A 22079-nucleotide genomic window follows, 5' to 3' on the forward strand; every position below is an offset into this window, starting at 1 on the left:
GTCAAAGGCAGCTACTTTCTTCTGAGAGCATTTTACTTGTGGGATTGTGAAGCCAGAGTGTAAGTGGAGACTTAAATCGCCCCATCAGAAAAAAAAAAAAGTTCCCATCAGTTCATTCTCTAAAGAAGGACTGTGAAATAGCCCATGAATTGACCCAGAACTCCTCAAGGAATGATTAGGCTGCAGGAGGGAAACAGCCACATGACCACTGAACTCAGTTGAATCTTTGCAAGAAATTGCGACAGACTCGTAGAATTTTAAGATGAGCATTCACCATCTTTGGTTTTCTCTGTTTTAGAAATCTGCCTTCCTTTGGTTTGCACGTTTGTTTGCTTACTAGTTTTTGTCCTCATTGAGAGAAATCATATTTATTCCTGAACATAATTGGGTTTAACTCTTTACTTTTTCTATAGTCTAAAATCAGTCGCTTTCAAAAAGAAATGGTAAGTAGGGTTTCCAAGGTTAGATTGCCTAGAATTTTGGCTCACAAACTGTTTTAGTAGGTTATGAGGTTAGTCCTATTGCCCAATGCCACCAATATCAACTGCCACCAAAAAGGACCCTCCAAAACCTCTGCCTGAATCTCCTTTTGTGTACCAAGAAGAGGAGAGTGGAAGCAGGGGCGAGTGTGCATGTAAAGAATGGAAGAGAAGATGGAGAGAAGGAAAGAAGGGTGGTGGGTGTGGGTTCTTGATAAAGATATAGTAGGAACATGTGGGAAAGGACATGGGAAATGCTCTACCCTGAGTTTTCTGTGTCTCCTGGGGGAAAAGCCAGAAGTCGACTGGTCTGTTACATCACTTTTTATCCAGATATTGACATCTCAAGTTAATGCTTTCATGCAGTCATTGGTCCATTTCCAGGGCCAAAGTCACAAAACAAATTGCCTGAACCGTAAGAAGTATGGATTTGTAGAGCTAATAGGCCCCTACAGAGGTAGTCTCATATAATATCCACAGTGAACGTGAGGAGAAAATGAACTTATTCTAGACAGTGATAGCCTCCCATTTTTGTCATAGGGTGATTTAAAAAAAAAAAAAAAAGGTTGCCACCGAGACAATTCCAACTCATAGCGACCCTATAGGACAGAGTAGAGCTGCCCCATAGGGTTTCCAAGGAGCAGCTGGTGGATTCAAACTGCCGACTTTGTGGTTAGCAGCCAGATACTTAACCACTGTGCCACCAGGGCTCCATAGGGTGATGAAGAAGTTGGAAATTCAGAGAATTTTGAAGTAAAAACCCATTCTCTGTTATAATTGAGAGTCCCTGGGTGGTTCAAATGGTTAACAAACTTGGGCGCCAACTGAAAAGTTGAAGGTTCAAGTCTATTAAGATATGCCTCAGAAGAAACGCCTGGTGATCTATTTCTGAAAAATCAGTCATTGAAAACCCTATGGAGCACAGGTTTACTCTGACACACATGGGGTTGCCAGTTCTGTGCAGACACACATAGGGTCTCCATGAGTCAGAATTGACTTACCGACAACTATTTTTTGTTTTTGTTTTTAGTTATAATTGAGGACCTTTCCTTCATTTGGATGATGACTCCTACCCCATACCAGTCTCTGTTCTTTGTCCACAAATTCTTGAGGTCCCCATGTTTAGTAGCAAAAAGGATATTCAACATAATTAACCAATTTGAGTAAAGTACATCTTAAAAGCAAGCAGCCGATTGATTTATGAATTTTATTTTCTTTTACGTTAGCATGTTAAAACTGGAGTGCCCTAACAATGCTTAATGGCTAAGCAAGAGTCAGTCTATTTCTTCTTTCAGTTATAAGTGCATTGTGGCTATTAATTAACGTTGTTAACTTCTGATATCACTAAAAGAAATTCATTTATTATAAAAGGTTATTCCTGGTGCTCAGATCTCAGCTAGAGGGTTTACAAATAAGGTAATTTTCACTGCATTGACTTTGTCTTAGCTGTTGACCTTGATCCCATAAAGTACTGTTAAACTCTTCAGTACATCACTTTTTTTTTTCCTATTTTGCTAGTCTCTGAGTAACACTGCTTTACGATGCTGCATTTGTATTTGTCAGCAAAATACAAAGCTGTCGATTATTTATTACAGTTGCAATATGAAAAATGAAGAAAAATAACTGGAGCCAGCCAACAGAACTCTTGAGACTAGAGAACACAGTTGGTACAGCCTGTGTAACTTGGGAAGGATGGCATTCAAGATCCCCAAGCTACAAAAAAAAAAGTCTTTAATTGTCCAAAAGCCAAGGCATTGGACACAGCATTGAAATTCACTTGTGCCCTTATATCAACTAAAATTTTAGGGAGATGTAATTGCTTGCGTAATATTTTTGGAATTTTAAAATTCATGTATAGGGTAATATTAGTTTGGCAATGCTACATTTCATCTAATCAGGTAGAAAATGCACCATTATTAAATTGTTAAATATGGGCAAAACCAGTGATTATTAAGAACTTCTGATATATGAAGCGTATTAAAAAATACATAAAAGTCCTCCCCATTTGTGGTTATGGAAGAGTGCCATTTAAATTTTCTTTATAAGTAATTAAAAACACAAAAACAAAACCAGTTTCTATGGAGTCGATTCCAACTCATGGCAACCCCATGCGTTTCAGAGTAAAACTGCACTCCACAGGCTTTTATGTGGCTGTGATCTTTTGGAAGCAGATTGCTGGGCCTTTCTTCTGAGGTCCCTTTGAGTGGTTTCAAACTGCCAGTCTTTTAGTTTGTAGCCCAGTGCTTAACCATGTGTACCCAGGGACTCTTTAGGGTACACTATTGCCTAAGTTTTCTTAAATGATAAAGATATAAGGCAGTGGTCTTTGTGCATAAATACCCACCAGATCAGTCTGTTAACCTAGTGCCCCAAAGATGTACTGGATAAAAGAGAGAGCTTTATATCACATTCTCCCCACTTAGTCCTTTGTTATGACATTGAGAAGTCACTTCGTGTCAAAGCCTCTCTTATCATGGAAGATGGGAAATTATTCCTGCCTTTTGTTTTTTGTATATTTTTTTTGTTTGCAAATAGAGTTTACACCTGGACAGCCTTATAGTGCTGCTTGCAAATGTGTTTAAGCCTACGAAGGGTATAAGAAATTTATGCTACGTTGGAAAATCTGGAGACTTCACGTACATTCTAGATTTCATGTAATAGTCCAGAAAATCAAAAGATCTGACCCACTGGGCCTGAAGTCCCACATGACTGGAGCTGATACCCTTTACATGAAACACACACTTGTTATCCTGCTGCCAAGCTCCCCATCATCACACTCTTTATGCGTATGACATCCAGTCTACTTCAGTAGGCCTCACCTCTGTCATGTCACCTCATTCCTGTGACTCCACCCCTATATCTGAAACCACCACGCCAAAGCTTCAAGTGCCTTTGCCCCCCACCCCATTGATTCTGATTTCTTAGGTGCCATTTATTTGTACAGTCCTAATATATATATATATTTTTTAATACACACAGTGGTTGAGAGCTTGGCTGCTAACCAAAAGGTCAGCAGTTCGAATCTACCAGGAGCTCCTTGGAAACCCTGTGGGGCAGTCCTACTCTGTCCTAGAGGGTTGCTAGCAGTCAGAATCAACTGCATGAAAACTTTTTTTCTTTTAATATTGGTGGTGCAGTGGTTAAGTGCTCGGCTGCTAATTGAAAGGTCAGCATTTCAAACCCACTAGTTGCTCCATGGGAGAAAGATGTGGCAGTCTGCTTCCATAAAGATGACAGCCTTGGAAACCCTATGGGGCAGTTGTGCTCTATCCTACAGGCTCACTATGAGTCAGAATGGACAGAACGGCATACAACAGCGTTACCCCATACAGTCTTTTGTGTGCTTACCAGTAAATGCATGTTGATGGAAATTCACTTCGGAGATGAAGCAAGGTTATTATTGAAGCTGATTCGTGCTTGTGGCCACTGAGGGATTTTGGGGTCCTGGAAGAATGAGATGGCTCTTGCTTGGGAAGTCAGATCTCTCCAGGTGATGTGTAACTTCAACGTCACATTGAATTACCTGGTCTCTCTAGTTTTCTTTTTGGTATCCTGTCTCTTCAGAAACCCCCATTCAAGTTCCTGCTGCGTAGAAGGTGACCTTCTGGGCTCTGAGAGTACTATGTAAACTAGACCCATCTATACTGTAGGTTCTCAGTGGGACAGTATTCCCCCAAGGAGGTGAAAATTGGTTCTTGAGGAGCAAAATTTTTTAGATTTACAGTGTTTTGTGGCCCTCCAAAGGGACATAATACATAAACAGATAGGCTGTATTTTCGTGGTATTAAAATTTCAGGAAGGGATGGAAGTGATTAGGAAAAAATGCCTAACATGACTTCTTGTTATCTGCCATCAAATTGTCCCTTGACTCCTGGCGACCCCAAGCACAATGGAATTGGCTCTTTGTGATCCCTTGGGTTTTCCTTGGCTGATTTTTGGAAGTACATTGCCAGACCTTTTTTCCTAGTCTATCTTGGTCTGGAAGGTCTGCTGAAACCTGTTCAGCATCACAGCACCACGCAACCCTTCACTGATGGATGGGTGGTGGCTGAGCATGACATACGTTGGCCAGAAATTGAACCCAGGTCTCCCACATGGAAGACAAGAATTCTATCACTGAGCCAGCAAGGCTTCTTAGGGGGGCTAGAATGACAAAAAAGGTTGAGAAACACCTTTATATATAATGTATCCAGTCCATGTATAGGTAGCACAACCAAGATCAACATGAGTGAGACAATGGCCCTGCAAACCAAAACATTCAGAGAAATAAATTCTGTCTTTCACCCCAAAAGATCTGAGACAAAATTATTCCTTGTGGTTGTAGTGATCTCTCTCTCCCCTAGTGATTATTATGACCCAGGGACCTATAGTGAATGGATATCCTCAGCTTAGAGTTACAAACTAGTCCGGCCAGGGTATTTATTATTACCAACTCTATTTTACAATTGGAAAAACCAGAGTGAAGGTGTTGGGCCTTGCCTAAAGCCAGGATTGCCAGCTGAATGAAAACTCGGGCATTTTTGGCATCCGCTCTTTCCCCTGACCACACTCCTCTCTCACTGAACTAGAGAAGAAAGCACATTGCTCATACTATGAATAGGTCACTGAGTGGAGTTGATTGGGGAGCATTTGCCAAATTGTTCATGTCTGTGTAGTTTGTGCTTTATTGCTTTGTTATATTTCCACCACAGAGTTTCTTTCCATGGGTTATTTTGTAAGTTCAGAAATTCTGAGCTTGCTGCTGTGTGGTTCCCTGACAAGTACTTGTTTTAAAATTCCATGCTGTACATTGAGTAAGAATTTGAGACCTGGTTGGTGGCAGCTGCCAATACCAGTATTGTACCTCTGCTCATCTGAATTGCTGTTCACCCCAGGGGTGCTCAGAATTGTCTTAAACCATGGATTCTCTGTCCTTGGTATTGATTGACCAGTGGTTCTCAGCCAGGGGTGATTTTGCCTCCTCCACCATGGGATATTTGGCAGTGTCTGGAGACATGGTTCTTATAACCAGGGGGTGCTACTGGTGCTACTGGAGCCCTGGTGGTGCAGTGGTTAAGAGCTTGGCTGCTAACCAGAAAGTTGGCCATTTGAATCCAGCAGCCACTCCCTGGAAACCCTGTGGGGCAGTTCTACTCTGTCCTATAGGATCGCTATGAGTTGGAATCGACTTGACAGCAGTGGGTTTGGTTTGGTTTGGTTGGCTACTGGCATCTAGAGGGTAGAGGCCAGGGATGCTACCAAACATCTCACAATGCACAGAGTACCCAAAATGTCAGTAGTGTTGCAGCTGAGAAACTCTGATATAGACATACCATTAATTGCCTAGTAGTATAAGATGAAAAAATCATGATTACCTCTGAGGCTGATTGTGAGTTTTTCCTCTACAAAATGCAGTAATAATAACAATGATGATCATAATGATTATCATTAACCAATAAGCTTTGAGAGCCAAGCCCTCCAAATATGAGCTTCTGACATATTTTATCGCCTTTAATCCTTGTAAAAAACCAAGGGTGTGGTAGTTTCTATCTACTTTCACAGATGAGAAGCTGAAGCATAGAGAAGTTAAGTAACCTGCTCAAAGTGAGAACTTGAATCCACATCTGTCTGGCTTCGGAGTCTGACTTTTATCAGTGTTCTGGAAGGAACTGCAACAGCCAACATTCCTTGAACACGCACTATTAGCTATCTGGTTTTATGTGAAGCTGCTTATGTACATCTTTTAATTTTTAATCATTCTACTGAATAGATCTAGCTTCATAAGCCTTGTTTTTTACAGGATACCTAATGCAGTGGAACCTACAACTCACTGTTGTGGTGTCAAAGAACCGATGTGACTGAAATTTTCATTTTTCGTCAAGCTGTCTTAGCATTTTTTAAATAGCTTCAGAATGTGATTCTCATTGCTAATCCTTGAAGTCTCCTTTTCAGTACTGAGAATTCAATCATGCCTTCCTACTCCAGCTGTATAGGCTGTATCTTTATTTGTAAGTTTTCTTCCAAAAGACAGCTTCTAAGAAAATCAATCAACTAATTAATTGATTAAGGATGTTTGCAAATTTTCTAACCAGGTTACTAGAATTTATTTTTCTCCTTGGATTCATTCCAAGCTCCTGTTCAAAGCCTGCCATTTGAATGTGGCTCCAGAGTTTTGGAACCCCACTCTAGTCCTGAGCAGAGCTGCAGATGAACAATTGCCAACTTCAATAGATTATTGCAGCAGTTGGGTACAAGTAGGTCTTCACTTGGGAAAAGTTTAGGAGTCTCTGACCATAAGTGAGGGGCCACATAAGCTTTTTATATATTAATTAATGTTATTCTGCATATACTAATTCAACTTGAAGAGAATTTTTCAGTTCTATTATCTTTAGTTACCTTGTGGTTCCTTAACAAAAGCACCACAAGTGGGTGGCTTTAAAGAACAGATATTTATTGCCTCACACCTTTGGAGGCTAGGAGTCTGAATTCAGGGTGTCGACAGGGTCATGCCCTGTCTGTTCTAGGTGAGTATCATTGATCATTCCTTGTCCCTTTCAGCTTCTGGCAGCTGGGGCATTTCTTGGTATTCCTTGACTTGTGGGCAGATTCTTACATGGCCTCTCTTCTCCCTGTGTGTGTGCCTCTTTTCATGTCTTTTTATAAGACACCACTCAGAAAAGATTAGGTTTAGGACCCACCCTACTCGTATCTGATCTTGTTAACATAACAAAAGAAAGATCCTATTTCCAAACAAGGTCACAGTCACAGGTACAGGGGTTAGGACTTCAACATATCTTTTTGGAGAATGCAATTTATCCATAGCACTGTGTTCTCAGTTCATCTGTTCCAGTTTACCTGTTCAAGTGCGGTGAACAGATTTCTGTCTGTGATGACATCAGAAGGTTGAAGAAGCTCATTAGAGTTGGTAACCAGGAGCTATGGCTTCTTTTTTCCTAGAGACTTTAGGCAAGTTGCCTGCCTAGATTTAAAAAATATTTAAGTTTCTTAAAGTTGTTGTTTTTTGTTGTCGTTCAAGACATAGAAATTTTGTCTTAATTACTGGAGATATATTAATAGGAATTGAAGGTGATAGAGCTTCATGACAGTAGGTTTAGGACTCCGAGAATGGTTAGGTCTGTCTGACCCTGGAATGGGGAATTCAGCAGCTGCAGTTCCCTTTCCTTTCCTGTCCTTAACATACATGCCTGTTCCCAGCATCAGCTCCTTTCTGCTACCAAGCTTTTCATTCCAGCATCATCTGACGTACCATTTACTCTTTATCTTTGTCTGCCTTATAACTTCTGCTTACTACTCATAGTTTTTTGAGATATAATTTTGCCTCCTCAAAACCTTGGCCTGCCTATGACCCTTAGCCTACCTCATGGTCTTTCTCCATGCCTTTATCAAAGCCAGCTTCTGTTGCCAACACCATATTTACTGCCTAAATTTTTCTGAGAAGAAGATTGACTGATCCACCTTATCCCTGTGAAGGCAGAACTTCTTGACATTTAACTTCCCACCAGTAATCTGAATTCTTAATCTGCAAGCCACTGCATTTTTAAAGGAAGAGCTCAGTTGGGCAAAATATTGGAACAACCTCAAGAAGAGTGAGAGGTAGAAAGCTAACTGGCCGTACACCACACACAGGTAGGCTGCCCTTGGGCCAAAAAACAAGAGCCATTTGGTAGAACCTGGCTCCAAGGACTTCTTGGGATGATGGCTGCAGACATGATTGACAAGTCTAGCATAAATTTCCTATATCAAGGAAGCTTATGCGACTTTTTTTTAATGCAAAGTGCTGCGAACACATAAGCAGTAGGAAACCAACATGTAAAGGTTTATTTTTAAGTTCTACGAGTATCAAAAGTATTGTGCCTTTTTATTTTATTGCAAGTTTTCAAACATCAAGTACTTCCATGGGTCCGAACATTGTGCTCTGGATACTGACACAAGTAATTTTAAATTTTTATAGTAATCAGTTCTGACCCTGCTTATTTTTTTTTTTTTAAAGTGGGTTCAACACTTTACTAAGCGTATCGTTTTCATAACTGGAGTTAGCTTTCTGCTTCTCATTCTTCATGGGGTTGTTCTAGTGTTTTTGCCAAGCTGAGCTCTCCCTGTGAGGGACTAAACCTTCATAACACACCATTTTCTAAATGTAAACATCCAGGGTTAGTTCCTGGTTGGAAGTGAAATGTCAAACAGCGAGGTTCTGCTTTGCCCAGTCCTTCTCCTGCCCTGTGAGAACATAGAAAACCTTGGTTTCTTGAGTGGCTTACTCTTCCATAATTGCTATGTTTCTTTAAAATATTGTCTAATTTTAATATTTTGCATATTTAAGAGGCAGTACAATTCCTTCAGCTCATCCTGTGGATTAGTGATATATGCCCTGTTTTGAGGATCCTAAAACTGAATAGAAGGTGCTTTGCCCAATGTTGCTCTGTAGATTAAGGGAAGAATCAGAATTAGCTGTATCAGGTACAACAATACAAATACCCTTCACTTAGACATGTGTCTGCATTGCTCAGTGCTCAGAAACCACTAATATCAGTAACATAAATTGTCTATCATATGGAAGATTATGCCTATTTTTAAATGTTAAATGAAACCAGGTATAATATGAAGCCTGTGGCACCTTGGCTGTTTTAATGTTCTGGTAGGAAATAAGACTTTTGAACATAAAGCTTAGTTGTCTTTTTAAACATTGCTATGGAATTGACTCGATGACACTGGGTTACTGGGTATGGAATTCATTAGGGGCTGTTCTTGCCACTGTCTTCTTTTTCCTTTCTCCCTTCCTCTCTGACTCCCTCCCTTTCCTTTTTTTCCAATAATGTGAAACACTCTGCCCTCCCCTAACCTGAAATAACAGAGGGCAATGGTTAATAAATTTTGTGAAGGGAAAAGTAATTAAATATGAGCCGTGTGAAGCAAATTGAGAAAGAGAAGCAAAATAAATAGACTGTGATAGAAAGTACATTAGAGTACATCCTCCCACCCCCTTGCTTCCAATATAAAAAACATTGATAAACCTAAATGAAAATGAAGATGTGTGGATATTGGTGTGTCATTTTTCAAATTAGGAGCTTCACTACATTTCATCTGTGAGAAAGAAAATATATTCCTTTGTACTTCTGTAGATATCCAGCAAAGTTTGGCTTTTGGGAAGGGTGATTAAAATTGATTGATAAACCAGTTCTCAGACCTCAAGTTACAGACATGATTGAGAATGCTGGCCTTTTTATTTTTACATTTTTACTTATTCATTCAATAAATATTGAATACGAGCTCCTTCAATGTGACTGGTGTTGTTCTAGGTATTACATTTGCAGCAGTGAATAAAACATAAAATTTAACACATATTTTGAAAGGTTTTTCCATTTATTCTCATTTTTTTCCTCAGGCAACATTGTCTTAATCTAGAAATCTAGACTATGCTTTATTGGAATCCATACATTTTAATTCATCCTCTGGTGCTAACCTATGGTGACATCTCTGTCCTTTGATTTTTCTAGATGTTTCTGGAATGAACCGGTTAATATCTTGAAAACATGTTGAACCTCTCAAAGAAAAGATTTCATTTTTTTTAAAAGGTCTATTTTAAAGTAGCAGACCTTCTGAGTCTACTTTAAAGAATACGAAGAGATTTATGGAGCTATATAACAAATTGCATCTGTTGACTAGTAATTGAGTGGCATTTTTAAAGATAGTTTTGATGAATAATGAGTATGTCCACTCCACCGTCTGTCCACCAGAGTAACTTCTCCAAGTAGCAACCTTATTACTTGGCACTGGGGCATGGGCTAAATCATCGTTAGTGCTTGTATTGAACTGCTTGGTTCACTGGACATGCGTCGAATAAAGCCATGGCCCTGGAGGGCCAGGTGTGTGTGCTAGTGCATCTAAACAGTGAGCTGTTGTGGCAGAAAGGCATGCTATGCTAGGTCTAATGGAGCTTACTTCACATTTTCTCCTGAAGTTTTCCACCAGAGCTTTTCTTACTCATAGGTAATTGTTGATTTGAAAGTTATTCATCATTTTTACAGAGGAAACAAATGCACATCTGCAGAGAAGGGATTGCCCGTGTGGATGAAGTTCTCAACAGCTGACTCTGGTCAGAGAAGGGCTGCTTATTTTAGATACTTTGGTTGGGTCTAATCACCCCAACAAGGTCGTATATCTGGGAAATGATTGCAACTGATGTAGGGCATGAGGATAGCTTGGGAAGCGCAGTCCCAGTTGCCTTTGTGAGACTTAAAAGGCTGCATATGCTGAGAACCTAAGTGAGTTGACAAACTTGATCCGCATATACATAGTAATGCAGCCATTTTGGACTGCGTGATTTAAAAAAAAAAAAAAATTCAATAGAAAGTAAAATATCCAAATGAAAATTAGATTCTTCTACTTTCCTTTTCCTGTTTCTTCCCTTCCTTCCTTTTTAAACTTAAGTGAGATAAAATGTCAAAGAGCTTAGTCAAAGTAGATGGAAATAATAGCTCTGACAGAATCACTGTGAGGAGTGTGGAAGAACAGGGCACAATACCTCCCGAAGGTTGGGTTTGAATTCTAGTGTCACCACTGGAACTGAAACTCCCTGGTGTTGAGCCCTCGTGGCACAGTGGTTAAGAACTCAGCTGCTGACCAAAAGGTCAGCAATTCAAATCCACCAGCCACTCCCTGGAAGCCCTGTGGGGCAGTCCTGCTCTGTCCTATAGGGTCACTATGAGTCGGAATTGACTTGATGGCAATAGGTTTGGTTTGTTTTTTGGGGGTGTTGCAGAGGCCACTTAAAATTCTGGAAGAAGTGATAATAATCTCAAATCTATAGGGTTCTTCGAGGCTTATCTGACATAGTGATTGCATGGAAGGCACATGGGAAATATTAGTAACATCTGAATATTATTAGTATTATTATTAAGGATAAAGTGACTAATTCTATTCAAAAGAATCTCAAGTCGAATCAAGGATGCTGTCAGCATATAATTTTATAGCAAGAGATGTGAACATGTCTTGCCTTTATTGTGTGTGTGTTGTATAGTTGTCTCAATACAGATTGAGAACCTGAGAACTGTCTGGTTTCATATGATCTTTCTACACTGTAAGCTCTTTTAAAAGTCATTGTAAGTTATTTAAAAGTAAGTGAGATTTTTTTCTTCTCAGCTCTGAATGAAATTCTTGTAGGGCATAATAAAATGCCATTGGGTATTCCAAAAGTTGGTTAGTGCTTTTTTTTCTTTTCTTTCTTTCTTTAAATGCTAAAAGCATAGAAAAGTAAAAATGCTGCTCAGTCCTGTGCTATCCTCACAATCATCACTATGTTTGGACCCATTGTCGCAGCTGTTGTATCTCTATTTTCAATGAACATTTGACCAAATGGCAGAAAAGACGGTATGGTTAAAAAAAAAAAAAAATGGCTGGGGAGGGTAGAGTGTCTCTGTAAATGACATAGACTCCAGCCATAGGGTTGGGCACATGACTTTGGACATGGTATTTTATCTCTTTGAGTTTCTGTCTACTGTTTTGTAAACTATTATATAAATTGGTGACCTCAAAGACCCTTTGGATCTGAGACACTTGTCCTGTGCCTTGGTTTATCTATTTCTGACTCCCCATTTTAGGTATTTCAATGACAGTGTGAAAAAACAAAACAAAAACACATTGCACCTGGGAGGTTCAAATGCATTTGGGAAAAACAAACTGGTAACAAAATAACAGCTTATGAAGACTTTATGTTGAGCTCACAGAGATCCAGTTGATTTTCTTATGATTGATAGTTTAGGCAATTGCAAGAGAAAGCCAGCCACTGACTTTTAAACTATCTTAGCCAAACCTACCTACTGTGGCTTCTCAGTTGTTTCTATTTAGTGTGGAAATCTAATGTAGCTGAAAACTACTGCTGATTTTTATTAAGTTGAAGTCTGGAACTTCCCCTTGTAATGATAGAAAAGCATACTTTCAATTAAAGGAGAACTGCCAAAGTTCTGAAATTCATTTATTTTATTATTACTTGGTTTAACCCTAGAAATGGGAGATCAAGCATGCTAGATAGGTTTGACAGTTCTAAGGTCACAAGTTCAATTTCCTCACAAGCTGTTTCCAGATCTAATTCACTGCAAATCATATAACCCTTCACCTTCTGGTATCACGGTCATCCTGATTACAGGAAAATGACAGGTAAATCAGGCCAGGCAAAAGAATTCCAGCCAGCATGCAAGTCTGGAAAGCAGTATGCAGCTTGCCAAAGGAGGGATGAGGTTTCACTTTCTGTAGTAGACTCAGGGTGTGCTGGAGTAAGCTTATACGAGCTAACAGGACCTGATTGTTAAATTTTGGCGTTTTGCAAGCTGTTGCTACATACACCATTGGCAGCATGAAACCAGCCAAGGTCAGAGTATTCACACCACGGATATTGGCAAATGATCAGATTGGGACTTTTTTTCACCAGAGAGCCAGTTGTTGCACATTGACCAGCACAACACAGAATAGAATCCAGTTAACAAGATTTTTTCTTTGTTTTTTAAGCTCTGTGGCCTCCCGTGCATTTATTTTCTATAAACAAAACATGCCAAAAACCATTGTATAAAATAAAAATCAGGTGTTTTCCAGAACTGAATGGCTGATTGGTATTGCAGTTCATTTAATCCTCCAGACGTCAAAAATAGTTTATTTAAATAGCAATTGTTTCTGTCCCCCGCCCCCCCCATTCACCATTCCTTTAGTTTAAATTTAGTTCTTCATGTTCAAGAGGGTCAAGATGTTTGTGTTCTATTTCTTTCTATATGTAATGCACACACTGCTCTTCAGTTCTGGTTGGATCTAGTTTGCAGAATCAGGCATTATAATGAGCCCATAGTCTATGATTTTCTGGTGACTCGATGGCAACAGGTTTGGTTTTTTGTTTTTTGGGTTTTTTTTGATTGGAACACCCAACAGATTTGAGGATTCTGGGTAGAAAACAGGGGAAGCACATTATTTTAAAAGATTTCCTGCTTCAGGTGCTTTAACCTGAACTCAGTGTACTTCAAAATGAGGAGTCAATTTTTTAAAAAAATTTTTCTAAATTTAGGAAGCTAAATTCTATGACATAAACTTTTAAAGGTAAATACATGTGAATATGGAAATGCCTTACTATTTCTGTGCAATCTGAGTTAATAGAATGTAATAAAGTGGCTATATACTCTGATAATTTACATCAATAATGTACTCAAAAGTGTGGTAATAGAAGGGTGTCAAGGAATTGGGGTGGGCAAATGTCCAGTATTTTTATGTAGAAGTAATTTAGAGCATACTTTTGACAGAAATCCTTATTTGAGTTTGTGCTTTCTGTGCAATGCAAATCTCCCCCCAAAAGATAGGGGCCAAAATAATTAAAAACTGTACACAGAAATTTAATAGTTAATACAGTTACTTCCCTAGTAACAAAAGGAGAGAAGCAAGTAGAATGATTCTTCAGCTTGTAAAACATAATCTGGATCAAATGCCTTGGTATGGTCCATCAGTTGACGATTCTTTGACACATCTTCAAATTAGAAGTACTGTTGTACCAGAGGAGAAGAAGATTTTCGTCATTCTATTTGTAAGAAACCAACCAATTTTATTTTTGAGTTCCTAGAACAGATAAACTAGAGACAGCATGGTGTACTTTTACTTTTTCTGTATATTTGCATATGTGAAGCATTATGTGAACATGTAATGTGATCTGTGTTCTGTGTTGCCATTCCTCACATATAGAATGTGTATGTAATCAGTTCCTATTTTATGTCATACTCATCTGCATTTGCAGCATTTCAAAGAATAGTCTAAGATATCCCGGCACAGATGGAGAAAGCAGAATTGCTTATAAGTTCCAGAACTACAAAGACACAGATCAAACATGTGATATTAATAAATAGCTTGAACAAGGAAGGAGGGTTAAAAATTAGATTATTTATATGGAAAGTTGGAAATCTCCATTTTTGATCATGATTGTCTTCCCAAAAGGAAATAGGTGCCTGGGTTTTGTGTTTTTCTTTTTTTTTTCTCTCTCTCCCATCTTCATGTTTCCTTCTTCCTCCTCCCTCATGTTTTGAATTAAGTCCTAACGACAGACCGAAAGAGTGTATATATAACTGCAAGAAGGATGTGGTAAATCATGGCAGTGGTTTGTGATCTCACAGACACGGTGGTGTTAGGGACTAAAGACCAAAGACGAACCCTCAGCTTCCAGTGGATTTACTTGAAATCCTTCACCCTTGTAGCATATCGTGGATAATAGCATATCATGGATAATTACATTTTTACAAACGGTAGAAAAAATCATTTTGACACACACAGAGTGTTTTCCAGGCCGCCCAGTTTTTCAATCTTTCACAGCTTTCATGCCCTAAGGCTCATGTTTTCTTTGTTTATATTTAAAACATTTTCATTAATAATGGGTTTGTTCTGTGGTCAGCCTCTGCATAGAAGATACTGAGGAAGACCCCTTTTTTACTGTTTGCCCCCAATCAAACGTTTGATACCTTCTCCTTTGTAGAAATTTGTGTTGCTCGTGTTTTTGATTAAGAAAGTTATGGCAACCAAATTTTCATGGAGATTTTTAGGAGTTGTGGTCATTTTTCAGCTTATTTCTATGTGTAATAGAATGAAGTATTTAGTGGCAAATCACTGTGGTGGTGGGGACAGGGGACAAAGCCATGGAGACATATTGTCATCTATCAGTTTGCCACTACTCTGCAGTGCAGTGAATTCTGACTGGGTGAACCTAGAACAAGTCCTCCCCGTCAGCCACTCACCTGGACCAAAATATTAATTTCCAGGGCACAGGAAAAGATTGGGGGACAATATTCTCTTTTCTTAGCCATTTTTGATCAAATGCAGTATTTCATTTGGAAAATGAAATTAATTCCCCTGAGGCCTTTGAAACTTTAATAATACATAATAAATAAAATCGTATCTAATAACTCAGTGGTTTCATCTGGCACCATCATCTTCTAGATGTACTGCAACTGCAGAAACATAAATACTTGCAGCCTTTGAAAGCCCAGTTCCTATTTGCTAAATAAACTTGGCTTGCTTTAAATTCCTCTGTGTACAGTCATTAATACAATCCACTTTGACAGCATTTAATTAAAGTGCTTTTCTCTATTAAATTCATTAAAAGTTTTTTTTTTTTTTTTTTAAATGTGTAACTGCTTTTCAGATGCTGAGTGGCAGGGCCCTATGGGCCTCATTTTAAATAACTTCTCATTTCTCTTTGTAAAGTGTTTATTACATTCAATTTAGAAACTGTTAAATGTGGCTTAGAAAGAAAAGTCAGATTCCAGGACATGTTCCCCCATCTCTTCTGTAATCTCTTAAAAAGCAAATGTTAATTTAACTCATCTAAATAAGCACTTACTATCTGCATATTCTTCTTATACTCATTCGACACCATTAGGGGATAAAGACATGATTTCCATATCAAGGTTGGGGAATTTGCGTGAGTTGTAAACAGGTACTTGGTTTGAATGCATTTCCCTGCAGGTTTAGGGAGTGTGAGTGTACAGTTTGGTATTAATAGATTATTGACAGTTTAATGTCTTGGCACCTACTTAGCCCATGAAGCATAATAACCAGGAAGCTGCCTGATATGAAAGCAGTCAATAGCATTTTTAATCAAAACCTTTCAGTTAATTACTGGTTGACCTTAGAGATTTCCTAGGCAACACTGTCCTTAGTTTAGACCAAAAGGATCCTATTGATTTGCAGGGTTTATTCAGAGATGTTTATTTAATACCCATTGCTGCAGTCTATGTGGTAACTCTTGCCTTTTCTGTGTCTACCAAATAGATTGTCTTTTTGGCAGTACTTTTCGCAAATATTCCCTTTACCAGCTCTACTTTGAAAATCTCCCTTTAAATCTGTTCTGTTTTCAGAAATAGAAAGTTGGGAATCTTGAGTGTACACATGATCAAGGGTTTTAATATGATAGTAAAACTTGATAGAATTCTTTGCTAAGTCTGGAATTAGAATTCCAACAGAGACCATGACAAAGCTAAAAACTATACTGGCAGTAAGGGTAACATTATAATACCTTAAGAGAACTGTACCCCACAAAAAAAAAAAAGCATTTTTTAACACCAAAATGATTTTTCGGTCTCCGTAAATATAAATGAGACCTGGCTTAGATTTAGTCTCTGAATTTTCTATATTTAACCTCCATGATTTATTTAGTTTTAGTTGAATATTTTTAAAAACAAATTTTGATAAAATCTAAATAAGCTACAAACGCAGGCAGGAAGCAGTAAAAGTGATTTCTGGCCCTAACTTTAAACCATCTGCCTTGCTCATTTTGGAGTGTGTGGTGCTGGAACTACAGAGGTTGAATCAAAACGGGGGTGGGGGGGGATACATACTTTGAATAAATTTTGCTATTTTTCTGTCTTCGTTGGTTTTTCACATGTGGGTTAATGTCATTCAGTCTACTAAAAAAAAATTGGGGGGATTTAATTTTTGTTCTGGACATTTGGTGCTTTCTATAGCATTTTGTATATAGGCAATGTTCTTTTGCATTTCAATCATTTGAAAATCTTTACCTTTTCAAGACTGTCATTTTATACATTTTGATCCATTTTTAGGCAAATACATCTAGTTCCTATAAATTTCGTTTTTTTTTTTTTAAAGGCCTCTGTTTTGTATGGATTCTCTTGTTTTTATTTGTTGTTTTGCCTCCAGCTACTTTTCTTGTGGTGGAAGCTGTCTGCTGCAGGCCTTCTTGGTGCTAACTGATGAATAAATATGCCAGCTTCTATTCCTGAGAACAGGAACACCCTAAATGTATTTCTCTGAAAGTCCCATTTTTCAATCAGAAAAATTTTTTGGTGGGAATTAAAGAACTGTGTGAATCACTGTATTGCATTGTCAGCCTATGTGGCATGCATGTGCGAATCTAATAAATTATTCCAAACTATTGTAAGTCAGCTCTTTTCAGAAATAAGTGTATTTTTAATGAATGCTTACGTGGACTTGCCACCTCTTCCCTTAGAGCTATTAGATGTGTTGTAAATTTTAAGCCTTTCAGTCTGTATAATATGGCTATTATACGTACAGAGGTATTCTGTAAATTTTAGGATAAGTTTTAAGTTTCAACTCTTCATTCAAAAACAGTATCTGGCACTGTGCTAAGTGTTGAGTATGTAGAGATGAACGTAACTCAAAATCTGCCCAAGGGAGCTCACAGATTAGTGGAGAGACAGGTGTGAGAACAGACAAGTACCCTACAGATGAGTATCATACAGAGTATCATATCATACACAGTGGGATAAGCACTAAGAAAGAAAAGCACAAAGGCAGGAACATATATGACCTTAACCTGGCGATGGGAGGACCCAGAAGCCTTCCAGGAAGTGGTGCAGCTCAGGCTCACTTAAAGAATTCATCGTCAGGTAAAGATGACAGCATAGGCAAAGGCCAGAGGTATAAAACATATGAGTGCGTGGAACTACAGCTTTGGAGTTGTTAGACCACAGCCCACAAGGTGAGGAGCAAGGGAAGGGACGCAGTCAGGCAATAGCCTTCTTGAGTATGCAAGAGGCCTTGACCCATTTCAAGGCCACTGAAGGCTTTTAGCAAGATGTTGCTGGCCATGATAGGAAAACCTGTTGGGAGGAAATCATAGTAATTCAGGCAAGAGATCATAAGGGTCTGAATTACAGCAATGGGAGTACATGTGGAGAGGAAAAAACGAAGCCTTTAGAAGGAATAATTAGCAGCATGCAGGGTTGACTGGAGCCCTGGTGGCACAGCGGTTAAGGGCTTGGCTACTAACCAAAAGGTCGTCAATTTGAATCCCAACCGCTCCTTGGAAACTCTATGGGGCAGTTCTCCTCTGTCCTATGGGTCACTATGAGTCAGAATTAACTTGATGGCAATGGGTTGGGATTGACTAGATGTGGAGGTTCAGGAGAGGGGAAGGAGTCAGCAAGAACTCTCAGGTCCTGGCTGGGCCAACTTGGGTTTTGAAACACCAACCGAGAACATTAATGATTAATTCCCTGCTAATGTCATTTGTAACTATGTTTGTTTTGTACTGAGCTCTCAGCTATTAAATTAAATCCACCCCTAAGCAGATTCATATTTGAAAGTATAATGATTTGACAGTTCCAGTTTCTGAGGACATTTTACAGAGTGTAAGCAAATATGCTTAGAAAAGCCAAGGCTATATGGCATGGAGACGAAATTGGACTTTCTTTGTGAATCTGAGTAAAGAAGGATGCTGCATAGCCTATCACATGGACATATAATAGTTCATCTGTAGCTTGGAGACTAGAATCTTTCTTATGGATAAAGAAAACACCAGTCTAGTTGCTTTGCCCTGGGCAGAAGCGGATCACCCAGTAAGCAAGGTAAGCATGGGCTTACTTCTGTATACTTACTAATCCATAGTGAACATGATGTGGTAAAACCCATGTGAAATTGTTCACTACAGACTAGTAAGTAATCACAAGCCTGTGCTTACCTTGCTTACTGGCTCCTCCATTCCTTTCAGGGATTGTAAATTTGAAAAGAGGCTTTGATTCTGTAGGAAGGTGCTGTGGGGTTGGGAGAGAGACTGATGCCAACCATACCTAGAAGCAGAATCTTTGATGTGGAGAAAACTGGAATTGTTATATTACAGATGATATGGTAAACAAGGCTTACCTTGCCCATTGGATAATCCGCCTCTGGCCTTGGGGAATTAGGAACTGAGAGTTCTCTTCCCAGAGACCCGTCTTGGTACCCTGGGAGAAAAAATAGACTCACTTTCTTGAGGAAGTCCTGGTTTAAATAAGAGTACAGGACCCTGTATACCCTCCACCCCTCACTTGGTGTACCTGCTACAGAGTTCAGAAAGAAAAGTCCCCTCTACTGGTTTCAGTTAGTAAGATCATTAATGTGAAGGATTCATTATCTTCATAATGAACTGAAAGTGACTCAGAATTTAAAGGAATACTCTAGAATCAAGAGCCTGCTGAGAAAGCAGCTCTGGTGGTGCAATGGTTAAGCACTTCACTGCTAACCTAAAGGCTGGCGGTTCAAACCTACCCAGCGGCTCCGCAGAAGAAAGATCTAGTGATCTGCTCCCATGAAATTATAGCCCAGAAAACCCTGCGGGGCAGTTCTGCTCTGTCTCCTGGGTCACTATGACTTGGAATAACTCAACACCATCTAACAGCAACAATCTTTGGGAAGTTTTGCTTCACATCATTTAATTTTTATGTTCCTTTTCTCTTGAAAGAAAATAATACTAAGGAAGCCAGTCTTTGATGAAGTTAAATAAAGTTGAAAACCGAAGACTGTATTTGATAAGCACTCATTTGACACCTTTTAAGCGCTAAGCCACAGGAATTTTTGCTGCTTCTCCCTAGAGACCAATAACTTCTACCTTGTGGTCTGAGGAGAAAACCCTTCTTTGATCATTTGACTTTGTTTACCCAGTTTGGACTTTAGGGTGTAATAAGCCATAATATGCCAGTGGTGTGGTAATGCTAGATACTTGGTCTTTTCCCAGAGTAGTTGATTATAATGCATGGCTTAAGATTTGCTTTCTATAAGAGGAATATTTGTACTTTTATGTGTTTGATTCACACAGTGCAGTTTTCTCAAGTCCTGTTATTAAGTGGTTACATCCAGAAAGCAAAAAATATGCTGAGTTAGTATTTTATTGGTGGACGTCTGATATTTTCACTAACCATATCTGTCAGATTGTTCTGACTTCTGAGTGCCCCAACTGTAAAAATTATACAGAAAATGTGGCCTATCATGGGATTCTAAATAGCTGCATGTGAGGCCTCAAACACATGGATTACCTTCTTTCCTCCCCCCAAGCAAAGAATCTAATCCAGCCACACTTTCTTTTTAAATAATTCAAAGCCACTTCTTTAAGAAAGGAGCCCTGGTGGTGCAGTGGTTAAAACGCTTGGCTGCTAACCAAAAGCTCGGTGATTCGAACCCACCAGCCACTCCATGGGAGAAAGATGTGGTAGTTTCCTTCTACAAAGATGTACAGCCTTGAAAATCCTATGGGGAAGTTCTACTCTGTCCTACAAGGTCAGTATGAGTTGGAATTGACTCTACGGCAATGGGTTTGGTTTTTTGGTTTCCTCCTTTATGTTGGAAAATGGCATGATTGCATTGTTGCTAGTTCCATCACAATGATGGGGATTTTTCATCTTCATCTTAAATTAGTTCTTGGCTGAATTTTGTCAGGAAGGGTCTCTGTGCTAGAAAATTTTGATGAAATTGGGTGTATGCCGTTTTAAAATGGTACACAAAGTAAAGTAAAAATCCCTTTACAAGCCATTCAAAATTAATCTTTGAGAAAGGAACTTCTGCAAAATATATTCTGATTTTTCCCAAGTTCTTCCTTGTCTTCACTTTTAGACTGAAACTTGAAACATTGAGTAAGTAACCTCTGCTACTAGATGTGTATTCAACCTGAAATGGATTTGTGTTCAAAACTTAAATTGAAACAGAACGTATTTTTTGTGTTTTTTCTCCACTCAACAACTAAACAGCAGTTAGGGCATATTTGTTACATGTGAAACTCAGGGGTCTGTGATTTTTTGAGGTCAGAGCACAATTTCCTGTCTTCATTTCCTCCACGGAAGAATAAATGCAACAGTACCCACCGACATTGTGGGATTGCTTTGTTGTTATTGCTGTTGTTCTGAAGAACCAAGAAGCCCAAAAGATGGCAAAGAGTTTTGTAAATATACCAATCATAGGATTTAAATAATTTTAGAAATTCCACATATGACTACCAAGTCACATTCTGTAATCTATGTGTACATCAGGAAGTGTAATGTTTTATTTCAACAAGACTTAAACATAATTTATTGAGACCCTATGGCTTTTTTTTTTTTTATGGCTGAAAGTGTACATAGTTATTCTTTCTCCCCATATCATCTGTATTTCTAAATCTTTCTTTTCCAAATAGTGCTTTCAAATTATATTTTTGTCATTGAATTTATAAATAACCAGAGGTTTGGGAATGGTTTGAATTCTGATCCTCTGGTACTTTACCATAGGAATTGTTATTTGAGTCATCATCCGCTCTGTTCTTGGCTGGCTACGAGATGTCTGTTACCTCCATTTAACCTAACATAGTATTGGAACCAACTCCATGGCAATGGGCTTGGTTCTTGGTTTAGTTTCTCTTAAAAGTACTAATAACTCTGTTGCAGTTAGACTTATAGGATAAAATTTGCTTATCTGAAGTAACCTCTGTATTCTACTCCATTTTTTTTAAAGCTAACCTTGAGTCTGTCTCAAAAATCAAATTTTCGAGGTCACTCGAAATCATGAATCATTGGCATTTAATGAAGTTGTTTTCATTTGGGTAATATTTTTTACGTCATTTGAGAATTATTTAACCAACTGGATTAAGCTTTTAAGAATTCTAATGGATCATCCTTAACTTGAGCCTTTGGACATCTTTCTCTCTAGGCCCTCTGCCATTTACGAGGTATCGTGAATTTCCAGGTTGGTGCTTTAAATATCATCATGAATTCCTGGTACCTAAATCATTCTAACATTTCACCTCTTTATTTAGTCACCTGGTTATCTTCAACTAGATCTAGCCACTCCATTTATGTTGGTGCAAAAAAGGGCACTCTTTTCTGA

The 22079-nt window shown here is 38.7% G+C and overlaps 1 protein-coding gene across 1 annotated transcript in view; it reads left to right on the forward strand.

The window, feature by feature from the left end:
• The window catches only part of SATB2 (SATB homeobox 2), a 195123-nt gene that overhangs the window by 160157 nt on the left and 12887 nt on the right, over nucleotides 1-22079 (forward strand). The window lies entirely within an intron of this gene.

Source organism: Loxodonta africana, chromosome 6 (genome assembly GCF_030014295.1).
Source record: "Loxodonta africana isolate mLoxAfr1 chromosome 6, mLoxAfr1.hap2, whole genome shotgun sequence".
NCBI lineage: Eukaryota > Metazoa > Chordata > Mammalia > Proboscidea > Elephantidae > Loxodonta > Loxodonta africana.